The 15073-nt window shown below is 38.2% G+C and overlaps 1 protein-coding gene across 2 annotated transcripts in view; it reads left to right on the forward strand.

Annotated features, from left to right (window-relative positions):
• LOC107740438 (D-glucuronyl C5-epimerase-like) overlaps positions 1-15073 on the forward strand; it is a 53941-nt gene that overhangs the window by 13694 nt on the left and 25174 nt on the right. Inside the window, exon 2 of one of the 2 annotated variants that reach the window (XM_016552878.1) lies at positions 13555-13669. The exons of the other annotated variant lie outside the window; for it this stretch is intronic. The gene's annotated coding sequence lies outside the window, so the exon portion shown is untranslated. The remainder of the gene's footprint in view (positions 1-13554; positions 13670-15073) is intronic. 2 annotated transcript variants of the gene reach the window in all.

Genomic DNA, 15073 nt, shown 5'->3' on the forward strand with positions numbered 1-15073 from the left:
TGGTCCGCACCCGAGTGCGATTGCTGTATTCACACCTGCCCAAAAGATCCGCACCAAGAGGGGAAACGAACTTGAGTTCGATTCAATCAAACCAAACAAGACAGGTGTGAATACACCCTTAGTGTCAGCAATAAGACTTATGATATTACTTAAGTCTTATGATAATGCTTTCGTGTGAATTCAGGCATCCTTGTTTCTTAACTTCTATTTATAAAGTTTGGCAGTTAAAGACACACTTTTTCCACAGGGGGAAGTGAGGCTTTTTAAAAAAAATTTTTTTTTTTTTTACAGTGCTTCAGAAGGGCTGTCTGAAAAATCCCTTCAAAGTGCGCAGCTCAGTCGTCTGCACTTATTTGCCCATCTCTCTGCATGCATAATAGCTCTTTTTTTAAGCGTCCTTTGTGCTGCTTTGGCTCCTTTGGCTGATGGAGTGCTTTGAGGTCAAGAGAACTACTATTTATCAGGCCTTCTTTAGTGAAACCAATAGGAGAGTTCTTGAAAAGCACATTTAGCCAACATTTGAAGCTATACTTAAATGGATCCCTTTCATAAGGAGCCTGCCTAATCAAAAGAAAGCATTCTTGAGTTGTAGTGTGGCTCTTTTTATTAAAGGTGAATGGAGCTCGAGTTTGTGTGGTCTGTGTGTGATAGGAAGTAGGGTATTTTTATGTCTCTCAACTACAGTCGCAGAAACATAAGCAAAGCCTTGGATATGTGACGTGTCCAGTTTCATAAGGCCCATGTGTTTGGCCTGCTTGCGTCCATTCAGTCTGTTGCAGAGAAAAGGACAAAGGCGGGTCATATGTACTTGGACACACATGAATACTTCAATAAGTGAAAGCAAACTGAGCTTCTTTAAAGTGATTCAAACTGAGACCATTTCAAGCAGTGCTCTGAGTATGGTTTGCTGTAAGTCTGTGGTACGGTTCACTTCTAAAATGCTTTTTTGAATGCAAAACTAAGAAAAGCCACTTATTTTAGTCTAATAAGAATGAATTTGCCCCTAAACAGAACACTACATTTGATATGAATTTAGTGCTGATTTTTATGCTTTCATTTTCTCTTTTAGAAAACAAAACAATATCTAATAAAGATATTTTGTTGACGCCAAAGATTAATAAAGGGTGTTTTGCTGAGCACAGATACCTTTGCTGGTGATCATTATTTAGGATGCTAAATTATTGCTGGTGATCATTATTTAGGATGCTAAATTATTTGCATTAATCTAGATAATTGACATTTTTGTTTAAAACTTTTTTTTTATTTGACAGTAAAAAAAAAAAATAGGAAAAACATAATTCACAAAAAAGATGAGAGGAGAATTAACTGAGACTCTGACAGTGTTAAAGTGGCTCAAAAACAGATTTGACCCCACTTTCAAGGTAAGGAACAGTGTGAGTGTAATAAGAACTACCGTAAATTCTTTTTCATTCTGTCACATTCTTGGTTCATTTCAAGGAACTGAACTGAGTTTGGTTCTTTTAAAACTTTTTGTGAAAACATCCTATATGACCTCTTCTTTAAAAAAAAAAAAGGCACTAAAAATACACCAGCTGCGATAATGAACAGAAACAGTATCATCTCTATTTGAAGATTGCTTTCAAAAATAAGCCTGTTTGTTGTCTCTTTCTTTGGCAAGAAATAACGTTGTTGAGAAAACTGAGGATTTTCACCAGGAAGTGTTTTTCAAGCAGACAGCCTTGAAATGAACCCTGCTGTGCATCCTGTCTTCTGATATTTTACACAGAAACACTCATATACATGGGTATGGAAAGCATAAACCTTGCAAATACGTTTTGCGCTCGCTTTGAAGAGGAGCAACAGCTTGGATATCTGTTAATGTGGTGAGTGCCCTGAAAGCCCTCTGACTGAAACATGTAATTTCTACAGAAGGCAGGAAGTTAGATTCAGTTCCAGCAGTGTACATCAAAGAACGCTCTGAAATCTGGAAAAGCTCTCTGTAGACGCAGGATGATATGACTCATATTGGTGGATGTTTACTTTGCTCTGTTGTGTTTGTGCTCTCCTGTTAAGTATCCTCAAAATCCAGCTGAGATTTGTCAGATTTGGGATAATTTTGTGTCTGATTTGTTTTAATAGAGTGTTATATTGCCACTGTCTTTCTAATTTGAAGTAAAGGTGAGTTTTGCTTTTTTTTTGCTTTTTTTTCCCACCATGCATGTTCATTCCAGGTTCAGAGGGACTGAAGCACTTTTTTTTTTTAACTTTAAAATGACCCACTTTAGCATGGTATTTCAATCCTGCTGTAACAAGCTCGAGAATTAAAGCAGCAGACGCGCCTTCGCTTAGAACAAACAGATGATATCGTTCACTGGTGTGTCCGCTAATATCGTTATCTTAATTGTTATCTTTATAGTTATCGTTCTTGGTGTGAACAGGGTTTAAGACCTAAATTACTGCGAGAATACTTGCAAAAATGGACAATGCATTTTGACACCTACAAGTGTGTGTTTTTAATAATTCAAGGCCTATAAGGCTCCAAAATAATTTTATTCATTCATTACTCCCGCGCTCTATGAGCACTGTCTTCGCATGCGTGCGCCTCTCTAAAAGCACTCAGAAAAAGTTTCTCAGACAGCACGCTCGTATAGCGAAATGAGTTTTCTTTTGCTGCTGATTGCATGTCAGCAGTGTTAATTTTGTTGACGAATAATTTTCATCAACATTTTTTTCACCGACGATAACGAGACAATAACGAACTAAAACTCTTTTTGAATGACAAAAACTATGACATAAATCTATTGACATTTTCATCAACGAATAAAAACGAGACAAATGTTAGGGAGGGATGATTTGGGAAGAGATTCATTCAGAACGAATCTCTTCAGACATATGGATAAATCGACGATGCAAGAGAGAACTCAAATCGGTCCGGTTTTCTGAGTGCAGACACTGAAGCATACACGCACAGAAAGCGCGTCTCACAGCGCGCGAGTACTCTTTCGCGTTGCATGAACGGAGAATTACACACAAAATGATTTTGAATTGCCCGTTTTGACGAGTATTCATATAAACACAGTTGATTATGTCTTAAGTGAATGTAAACAGTAGGGAGAACGTGTATCAGTACATTGCATTCATTGCAGCTGTGCATTCGGTTTTAAAGGGACAGCAGCCTAATTTAGTTGCTATTGTCCGAGTCATTGATGTTAATCAAGCAACAACAGAAAGACATCAGAAAATCATGCACTGCTCTTACCTGAAAAACTTTAGTAGCCCTAAAGATGAATCTAAATTTATTTATTGAAATAAATATGTCTGCTTGAAAGACTGAAGAATATGGAAAACAAGTTTTTATAAAGAATGCAAAATTAGCCTATATAACCATTGGTATTTCATTAAAAAGAAGACCATGTTCTTGTTCTTTATGAGAAGTGGTTTCATTTAATTTTAACATAAAGGCATGTTGTGTGTCAACACAGTTAAATCGTTGTCTATCATGATAAAACCTTAATATCAAACCTATATAATGAGTTTGGAAATTTTAGAGAAATGCTTAATAAATGCACTGTAACTAAACCCATTCAGTTTTAGCCGACTAAATTTACTGTAGATTTAGTCGACTAAAATCGTATGATATTTAGTCGACTAAAACTAGACTAAAACTAAAAACAATTCAGATGATTAAAATATGACAAACTAACTGGCATTTTAGTCAGAAGACTATGACTAAAACTAAATCAAATTACCACTGCATTTCAGTGGCTTAAAATCACTTGTTTTTAAACCGCAATGCTTAAAAACATGTGTAAACGATATGTTTTTGTGGCCATGTAGCTGCATCACGTGAGTGTGTAACCGTGATGGAGATTGATTTGATTGATACCTTGATTACTGAAACATTAGGATTTCTAGAGTGATGTAAAAAAAAAAAAAACACCAACATTATCTTGTTAAAGGCAGAGTAAGTGATTTCTGGTAGCCAATGTTGATATTTGAAATCACCAATCATGTTTGGCCTGTGAGAACTTGCCATATGCTGCTGTCTGAACGCATACCAAAGGCTTTATATAGACTCGCTTTCTGATGTGTCAGCACTGTTTAACTCGGTTTTGTTTGCTGGTTTGTTGTCTCTAATTAATGTCGCTGAGTAGTTCTGACTTATCATAATGGTTGTTTGAGCAAGCTCTGAAAACACTGGATAAAGCTCTGAAAAGTGTTGCAAGTCCCTGCTTTTGGGATTGAAGTTAATTCCTCGTTCAACAAGAATCCAAGTGTTGCGATGTAACATTTGGCAGCTAACCAATTATTTATTTTGTAAATAAAGCTTTGTACTTAACTCTTGTTTTAATATTCACGTCAAAAAACAGTCATATGTGCAAAAATGTGTTTTGCCAACATGGTGGGCCGGTTGTCACGCTAACCCAACACAGCCTTAATTTATACTTGACATTGTCTATAAATATTGTCGACCAATAATGAAACGCTTGATATTTTCCAACTAATGACTTTTTTTTTTACATTTTGGTATCCAGAATATTGGTATAGATTGTAGATAGTGGGTTGTCTTGCACCTCTTTCTCAGCAGCTCTGTGTGTGCTGCCTTTTGCATAGAAACAGCATTAAGAAACACCGCAACAGTACAGACATGCAAGAACACTTCCAGCTGTCGTTTGCAGCCTCTGTGGAGAGACGCTTTTTCACTATGACAAGAGTAGGAATTTTAGACAGTTCTTCTGTGCTTGTGGGGTTTTGTTTCAAGCATTTGATTTGTGTGGTGTCAGCCCCAGGCTTGGGTAACATCCATTTGCTGTGCTGAAGAGACCTCAGGAGAGACTGATCAGAAGACTTGATTCCAGATGCTTGCCGAAGATCATCATCATCTATATCCATGAAAGAGCTTCTTCCATCCCCTAGTCTCGCTCTCTCTGTCTTTGATTACCCCCCCCTGTGATAGTCTCTTCTCATGGAGTATGAATTATAAATCCTGATATGAACACGAAGCCTTTGATTAGTAAATAATGCCTTGCACTTATGCAAAGTTCAGATATGGATGAATAATCCTCCCCACTTCCTGTCTGCTCCTCAGACACTCTTTCCTGCTGCACTGCACTTTGTCCTTGCCCTCATATCACCCTTGCAGAGATGCCGTGATATGGCTTTTTGAAGCACTCTTCGCTCAAAGGCTTTTGATTTCGAGCATCAGCTGATAAATATTCCATGCAAGTTCCTTTCATAAGCAAACAAGGTGCAGAGAATGCGGTGCTTATCTCTTCGCCGACAGCCGGAAGACGCACTGCCGCTCTCAGGACTGACATGAGGGGCAGAGGTCGCGAGATGCACCTGTGCCTTTGTGTGTTTTCGGGCTTGTATCTCTGTAATCAGCAGAAGGCTGCCATGAGTAACACTCTGCTCGGGCTGGTGGGTTGCGAGTGGGCCTGCTCGGTGCCGTCACTGAAGCATTAGCCCATCTGAACTCGTCTCGTCATCAGTGAATAATCGCACACATACCCCCGTAGTCAGGCACGAGCCCACGGCCGTCTGACCAAACGTCTGTTTGTTTTGTTCATGCGATTCCACAGCTTGGGTTTGAAGGGAGGCTGAGGCATTCTCCTGAGGCAGAACTTTGAAATCTCAGTCTCACTGCAGCTGTTTAATGTGTAAGATTCGAGGCTGTTTATGCATCAGGAGAAATGCAGCGCATCATGGACTTAAAAAAGAACTTCTTTTTTTTTTAATTTGCAGGGCTTGAGGGCTTTGGTGACTCTGTTGAAACCAATTTCTCCTGGATTGTCCTTACAGTCCAGTTCATACAGAGCTTGAATTTGCTGCAAGTTGTTTAGCAGATGTATGGGTCAGAAATAAACATTCGGATTCAGATAGTTTTTATGTATATGAATGTTTCTTCAATTGAAGGCATTTATGTCACAGGGGTTGATTTTTATTAACATATTTCAACTTTTTCTTTTTGTTACAAGAAGGTCATATTAGCCTTGGAAACTTTTTTTTTTTGCTATACTTGTATATTCTGTACTTCCCTTGCCCTTTATGTATTGTTTTTGTTACCTCTATCTTTTATCTTGTCTCAGACCCACATTTTCAATATTTTATTGTCATTTCCAGTCAAACTGCAATTTTGTTAAATTATGCTAAAAGAGTTAAAATAATTAGCCTTAGACAAAAGAGTTGGCAATTTTATTTTAAAAAATCTTAATGTTTATATATATATATATATATATATATACAGTGGGGCAAAAAAGTATTTAGTCAGCCACCAATTGTGTACCAAAGGATATTTAACACTATACATAATCTGTTAGAATTCCCCCTTTGATGTTTGTTCATTGCTGGACATTGTCAGTTAAAGTTGTGATAACAGAAGTAGCAGCAGATCTTTATTTCCTCATTGTGATGTAAATCCAAGTGATGCAGATTATTAAAAAAGAATAAATATAGTGCGGGGACATGGTTCTATCCATCAGTTGTTATTTGGGTGGAGGCAGATCAGCTGAATACGAGCTTGCAGTTGATTGTAAGAATGGGTTTAAAGTAGGGCTGGGCGATTTGGCAAAAAATGTAAATCTCGAATTTTCCAGAATGTTTGACCGATTCTCGATTTATTTTTTTTACGATTTTTAACTAGTCAACTTGAAAATGTTCTACAACATGATTCAGTTAACTTTCTTTATTAACCCTCTAGTTAAAGAAAATTCTATTCCAAGTGCAGCACACATGAAGTTGTCAACATGATGTAAATGTTAAACAAATCACTTGTTAAATATCTTTGCATAAAAGATGCATAAACTACAACTAGATATTGTACAAACTTGTCTTATACTATGTATTTAGAAATAATACGAGGAAAATGCTTTTAAAAAATCTCAAAAGTCAAGGTAATTCAAATTCAAAATGACTGAAGGCATAACAGACTAACTATAAATGTTCTGTAAAAACAACAGCAGCTTTCAGCCTGTCACCATGATGCAAACATGAAAGCTGCTTTTCCATCGTTTTTTCTGTCTAAACATGAATGTGTTTGACTGTTGCGCTCGCGTCTCTTGCAGTGTCTCATGCATGAAACAGCATTCTAAAAACACTGCGCTCAAGTTAAAAGAAGTTCACTCCCATCTTCTTGCATGTTTTATTAGATTGTGCTGCTTTTCCATCGTTTTTTCTGTCTAAACATGAATGTGTTTGACTGTTGCGCTCGCTTCTCTTGCAGTGTCTCATGCATGAAACAGCATTCTAAAAACACTACGCTCAAGTTAAAAGAAGTTCACTCCCATCTTCTTGCATATTTTTCCTATTCCACTGCCCACGTCGCATCTTTGTCCACACAAAAGCGCATTCTGTGTGAATGGTGCCTAGCGATATATTTATGGTCCTTCAAAAAGAATAAATATAGTGCGGGGACATGGTTCTATCCATCAGTTGTTATTTGGGTGGAGGCAGATCAGCTGAATACGATCACACGTGAGCGGTTAATCACGTGCGCCGACATGTGGTTGGATCGTTCTTTTCTCTTTACTGTTATCACCGGCATATTGTCAAAGTGTGTAATTCTAAGATTTGGTAATATTTCTATTCAAAATCGCGATTCCTCGATTTCTAAAAAATTTAATCGTGGTAAAACAATAAAAAAAATCGGGAAAATCGCCCAGCCCTATTTTAAAGTGATTAAATGACTGGAGAAGTCTAGCATATGTCAGCACTCAGCAGAGAGAAGTCTGGGAAATCTTTCAGCAGAAACATGCACAGATTAATTGTTCACAATGAGATGCATTTAGAAAAGAGGTACATTTTAATTTCATGCCGATTTTAAACTAGAGAAAGTGCGAAAAGTTTGCTTTCAGAAAGTTTTTCTAAAAGTCCTATGGGTCAGTGGTGCCCATAGTTAAAGAAACCCCCATAACAAGCTTATAAAAAATATTGTTGATTTGTGAAGAGCTGTCAATGATTCATGTTTGCTCTTGGTGTGAATATACTTTAAGCTTCCTTAGAGCCATGTCTGCACTTGAGCACTCCAAGAGAGCTTCCTTCAAGGCTGTTATTTGGATGGACTTGTCTGCTTGGCAAAAGCTTTCAGGAGAATGCCTCGGGTCTTCAGTTCACAGTGCTGCTGCTGAAAAGGTCTCTTATAATATAGCTTCTGCTTCGAATTGATTTGTACTTCAGCTGAACTTGTGTTGTGTGACGTTAGTGCAAGATGCAAAATGCATTTCTATCGCTTTCTATGCCACACTTTTTCTCACTTAAAGCTTCCTAATTTACCATTCCTAACTCTCACAGGGTTCTGAGATTAGATGATGAGAGGAAAGAGAGATCACAGTTATGAGAAACTAAGTTATAGCGTCTACCATAAAGCCTTGCCGAAAGAGAGCAATGGATGAATGAGAGAGAGGGGGGAGGTTGTGAGAAAGAGAGCTGCTGGAAATCATGAGATATCTTTAGGTAGAGACACTCGGCAGGGAAGCATTTATGAAGCAGCTGCTAAGGCGTCTCAGGTCTTCGATTCAGAGTGAGGATCTTCCGTCTCTGTTCATATGGAGAGATGGCAAGAGAGTGAGTAAGGCCAAGGTCCAAAATTAACACTTGGCAAGCGCCAAATGTGAGTATGAATTGACTTAATTGAGTTGTCTGGTAATGTTATTTAAAAACTGCAACATTACATGGTATAAGAGCGACGGACTGAGGCCAGTGTTACAGCATTTCAGGCCAGTTAACAGAAGAGTACTTCTTTCAGGCCAGTGCTGCATTGCATTGAAAAGGTAACATTTATTGATCTTGTACATACCGTTTTATGCTTTGCAAACTTCAGTTAGGCCTTTTTGTTTTTCTGTGATTAGGCCTATGTATTCTCCATTGTTGCAAATTATGCTTGATTTGGTTGATAATGTTAGCTAGTGAACATAGATTTCATTTAGTTGAAAATGACTACAATAATCTTGCTGCATATGCAGTACAGGTAAAAAATTTGGGGTCAGTAAGATTTTAAAAAAATGTGTTTGAAGCCTTTTATGTTCACCAAGGCAGCATTTATTTGATCAAAAATACAGTAAAAATATATGTTTTTTAAAATACTTTTACAATTTAAAATAATGTTGTTTTTTTAGGTTTTCTAAATGAATACATTTCTGTAATTTATTGTGTAATGTAAATGTAAGTTGTTCTTTTGATGGCAAAGCTGAGTTTTCAGCAGTCATTACTCCAGTCTTCAGTGTCACATGATCCTTCAGAAATCATTTTAATATATACTGCTCAAGTAACATTTCTTCTTATTATTACCATCAATGTTGAAAACTGTTGTAATATTTTTGTGATGCATTTAAGGATTCTTTGATGAATAGAATACTTAAAAGCATTTTTTATAACATTTTAAATGTCCTTACTGTCACTTTTGATCAATTTAATGTGTCCTTGCTGAATAAAAGTATTAATTTATTTTCAAAAGAATCTTACTGACTCAAAAGTTTTGAACGATGTTGTTAATTAAAACAATGCAAAATACAGTTTCATGGCTGGTAAGAAACTATTTCATAGCCAGTTACCCAACTTAGCATGTGTGGCAAAAAGTTAATTTTGGACTCTGAGTAAGACTATGAGATGAGACTGAGAATCCCAGGAGGCAGTGTAGAGATATCGGGAGAATGTATGCAAAGCCTCTTCAAGAGCCATAGGAATTTTAAAGATGAGCAGCATATCCCTGAGAGACTATGACAGGCTCCAGACATCTCCCCTACTGCGCCACTCAAACTCCCAGCTTCTCTTTGTTCCCATAATCCGCTGTGACGGTGAGGGTCGCATTTCCACTGCAAGGACAGGGGCTGCAGGATCACACGGGCCATTTATAGGGCCACAAAAAAGTGCTGGGGCCCTGGATATGTGTCCACAGGGTCAAACAAAGAGCTCTCTCTCCTTTTTGAGACACTTGATGTTGCTTTTGTTGCTGTTGTTTTGGCTCTCTCTGTGTTTTTAATGTTGTCCTTCGTATACATGGGGCCGGATGAAATAAAGCAATTCAGGGTGCAGCTTCTGACTGTTTTCGACAGCATTTGTTCTGTTTTTCTATTTGCACACAAGCCTGAGCGCTTCCAGAATCCTCCGAATCTGATATTAAGATGTTCTTGTCCAATCCATCCTCACAGGCACTGAATCTGTCAGCCCCGCAGTAAGTTAAGAATGGGGTGCTTTCAAGTGCACATCTGATAACTGGCCATATTTTATCCGCTGCTCCTCTGTCGGCTTCTTTCTGCCGCTCTCCCACCTTCCCCGCTTTCATTCTTTCTATCATACGAAGCTGAAACCTCCATTACTCTCGAACGCAGAGCTGGGGAGATGAAGTGTGAGATGATTTCATGTGAATGTGGCCATGTGCTGACTCTCGTTACTCTCGCTCTTAATGGATTCCACACTTCTGCACATTGTGAGCGTACTCGAAGACTCCTGGATATGTCCTTGTTCTCAAGAACATCATAGTTGCTTTTGTAGAGTAGACGTGTGTGGCCGTTGTTTTCATATTCAATGTATTTCTCCCTCTCTATGTCTGATAAGGGTGTGAGAGCCATTGATTTGAGTCTGTAATGTTATGTTTGGGAAATTACCCACGCATTGCAGCATGAAGTGTGTTGGTGTTAGTTTATTTTGTCTCTACAAAAGGAAAATTGAAAAAGCTTCACTGTTGTGTATTGTTGAGAATGAACTCTTCAACATCAAATTCTTTTTTTTCCCCTGCCCCCACCATCTCAACTCTTCTTCAAAATCTCCTCCTCTCCCCTTAGTCTTTGAAACTCCACACTCTTCTTTAGAGATTTGTTTCAGACTAATTCGATTAGCTTTTAAATTGCCTCCATTCATAAGAGTGTGTATATGTGTGCATGCAGACGTGTGATGGAGGATGGGTTTAAAAGGACCTCAGTTCATACGCACATTCCAGTGTGAGAAGTGTCCTGAAGGAGCTGCCACATTAACAAGAGGAGTGCATATCTCTCTCTCTCTCTCTCTCTCTCTCTCTCTCTCTCTCTCTCTCACACACATACTCTCTCTCTCTCTCTCTCTCTCTCTCTCTCTCAAAAGCATATGGCATGTGCTCTGAACATTAACTAACCCTCTGGGGCTTTTAGCTAAAGTACGTCCTTATTTGGTGTATGGCGAACATTAGACGCACTGCATAGGCACGGTGGACAACCTGTACATCATTCACTTTGACTGTTTTTTTTGCCCATCCATATCTTGGGAAACATAAATGATAAACACGTTTGTGTATACTGTAGGGATGTAACGATTCACTCAACTCACGATTCGATTCACGATTTTGATTTCACGATTCAATTCACGATTTTTTTTTTTACAAAATGAGCTTTAAAACAAATGATAAATTAAATGTGTCCTTTTATTATTGCTTGGACAAAATACTGTACGTTTCTTTGTGAAATTGAATTATAACACTATAATAATATACCAATATAGCACTTTTGTTGGTTTTGATTGCTTCTATTGTCCTCATTTGTAAGTCGCTTTGGATAAAAGTGTTTGCTAAATAACAAAATTTAAATATAATGTAAATGTAAATAATAAAACTAAATTGAAATTTAAAAGTTACATCCCTAGTATACTGTGGACTGTGTGGGAGTTGTGTAAGGAATAGTTCAACCCGAAAATGTGTATATAAATTTTATGAACATTGACGAATGTATACATAGAGCTCATCAAATATGGTAAACATGGAAGCTCCATTGTACTTGCTTGACATGTGCATCAAACAAGCATGTTTGAAGTTCTGTTTACCATATTTGATGAGCTCTATGTATGTGCACTGATCAGTGTTTATATATGAATAAAAAATTTTTGCCAAATCTTACGAAATCATTTGATGGTTTTGTCTGAGAAACAGGCTAAAATATAAGTTGTTATTCACTGAAAACTGACATTTGCCCTAGCATCTCTTTGGCGCGTTCACAATCACGACAGAAGAATTTGATGTCCAATGAACTAGCCTAATTTTTCAGACTGGTTTTATGACCTTGTTCATTGTAAAGATTATGCTCAAAAGAATGATCGGTTCGCTTATTGGACGTTGCATTAGTAGCTTGAGAAAAAGTAACCGGCACGATGAGCTTTGCTCAAGTTCTCATTGATACTCGATGGCCGCTGGGGTGATTTGAAAAGACTATTTAATGTCACACTTCTTTTGTCTGCAGCCCTCCTTCTTTTCTAGTCCATGAGAGGAGAGTATGACCTGAAGGAAGTACTAAATTGCTGGGATTTCATCTTTGAGCTTCTGTGATTTGGGTGAGAAGTAGGCATAAAAGACAAGGCTTTTAATAGTAACTGCCGACAATGCCCTGCAGACAGCCACACGTAAATGAGGTGTTAACTAGCACTGACATGCTGAGATTTTGCTGCTGTGACTCTCAGACAGGCATCCTGAAGATCAGCCTCCGTGACTTTTTATTAAGTAGACATGCAATGAAAAGCATGAAATAAATTTTACAGAAAGGATTAATGAAAATGTGTGTTGCTTATGTTGCCTTTTAAAGCTCTTCTTGGCTGAATCATCATAAATTATCTATACCTGTCTAAACATTCCTGGTATACCTATTCTTTTTATACGCCATAACATTGTTACACTGTGACGAATGGGAGCCTTGTCAATGAGGCATGTATACCGACAGAATGTTATAAACTAGCAAATACCTGATTTAAGTGCTTCGTCAATATTCCCATTTTATAAAAAAAGATCAATACTCTTTTTACGGTGTGATTTACTGCAGTTTTTAATTTAACAAGTCTTTCCTCGGGTGCTGGAAGACTGTTATGGCGGAGATTAATTGTGGGGTGAAGAGTTGCAGTCACTCTCCACACACTGCGGCTGATGGATCGTCACTATACATTAACGACCGGGCTGTCGACTAGCCTGTAAATTCATCATGAATGCAATTACTGATATGTATTTGTTTCTTCTCCATCATTTATGGTCTATTTAAAGCCTGTAAGTCAGTGTTCCTTGACGTGAAAGTGTACTTAACGCCTTGCCCAAATGTGTTGTGCCAGTTTCATTTGCACTCACGACAGATTTCATCTATGGATAACTGCCTAATTAGCTTGGAGTTGATCTCATCTTAACATCCTACAACAATGCTGCCTTTGCCATTTGTTCGACCAAGCAGTCAACTCAAACAACCGCCAACACCATCAGATGATATTTGATAGTACATTTAATCTGCGGTTTGAATAACTTGTCCTCCTGTGGAAGCCGTTAAAGCTGTTTTCAATCAGATGTTTGTCAGCAATGGGATATGCCATCAACGAGGCAAACGGGCAACCAGTAAACAGGCTTAGCTGGTGTTAAAAGATGATATCTGAAATTGGGCCACCACCTCAGAAGAGATAAGGACACAGTGATGACTTAGTCCTCAGGTTGAAGAAAATATTTTTAGTGAGCTCCTTCAAGGAGTAGGTTATAAGTTTCTTGAATACAAGGAAAAATTATTCTTTAAAAATTCTTTCAGTGTGTGATATAATTTCAGTGTGATTTTTATGTTCACACAGCTCAGCTGGAGGTGTTCATTGCTGTTTCTGTTTCCTCTGTTTCAGGTATGACAGACTATTTAGTGAAACAGATCTCTAAATGAACCGGAGCAGAGGATCGAAACTGTGGCATAAAGCACAATGACGGCACAGTCAGATGTTCACTGGTGATTGGAGCTGGGTAAGAAACAAGTACCAATGCTGTTATTTACCAACCTGAAGATAGCAGCCAGCGACTGTACGCGTTTCATCTATATTTAGTTATGTTGAAACAGGGCCGAAGTGGGACTCATTTTCAGCCCTGGAGTTTCATTCCTTAGACCGGCCCACTTTAGCTCACGACTGACTATAGGCCTATTTAAATAATGTAATTAAAACCTCAGTATATAGGCCTACGTCTGCAATAGTGAACTGTTCCCTACAACCTTGTAATTCATTGTATTTTTGCTCGCATATCTTCAACAACTGACGTTTTTTTAGCAAGGTGCCTCTGTCGTGGGAGTCAAAAGATAATTACGTCATCATTAGGGTTGCCAATTAACTTCAGAAATGGAAAATAAGGGACAATTGTGATTCTTTATAAGAAAATAAGGGACAGAATAAGGGAAGCTCAAAATATTCCTACAACAATGCTGCCTTTGCCATTTGTTCGACCAAGCAGTCAACTCAAACAACCGCCAACACCATCAGATGATATTTGATAGTACATTTAATCTGCGGTTTGAATAACTTGTCCTCCTGTGGAAGCCGTTAAAGCTGTTTTCAATCAGATGTTTGTCAGCAATGGGATATGCCATCAACGAGGCAAACGGGCAACCAGTAAACAGGCTTAGCTGGTGTTAAAAGACGATATCTGAAATTGGGCCACCACCTCAGAAGAGATAAGGACACAGTGATGACTTAGTCCTCGGGTTGCAGAAAATATTTTGGAGGTGAAAATACTGTGAAATACATACAAATGGCATGAAATTTGAAAGCATAACAACTGAACGTCTGTGAACATCAGTCAATAAAGCATTTTTTAAATGGCACTTAAATTTTTGAACAAAAATTTTATTGCAACCATATAGCCTATGAATGAATGAAAATGCATATTTTTCAATTAAAGAAAACTTAGAGAGTGTGGGCTACTTCTGGTCCTTGGATTTGTACATATCCAATTGGCTAGAAGTTGATGTAGACTGGTTTTTTCTCTATTCAACAGTATTAACTTACAATAGTGAAAGGCGTCTTCCCTCAGGTAGATTGAATGTTTTAATTGAATACTGGATGTTGGATGTTGGCTCATGATCAATAAGTTGTTTGCATTCACAAACTGATTTGGCAAAATCAAAACGCGGATAGTGAAAGGGAGTTGCCGTTAGCGCGAGACCCGCTTGCTGTGAAGCGGGAGCAGCCGGCAGAGGATTGATTGCTTGCAAATATGGGACAAACTGCGTTCCGTAGGCTATAGCTTTCATACGGGACGCTTCTTTGATGCCTTAAATACGGGACGATTCCGTATTATACGGAACGGCTGACAACCCTGCGAGTGGGGCTGCGAGAAAATAATAAATAAAAAGAGCGGGGCGGGGCGGGGCTGCTG

The sequence above is a fragment of the Sinocyclocheilus rhinocerous genome, unplaced genomic scaffold, assembly GCF_001515625.1.
Source record: "Sinocyclocheilus rhinocerous isolate Xijiao unplaced genomic scaffold, SAMN03320098_v1.1 scaffold225, whole genome shotgun sequence".
NCBI lineage: Eukaryota > Metazoa > Chordata > Actinopteri > Cypriniformes > Cyprinidae > Sinocyclocheilus > Sinocyclocheilus rhinocerous.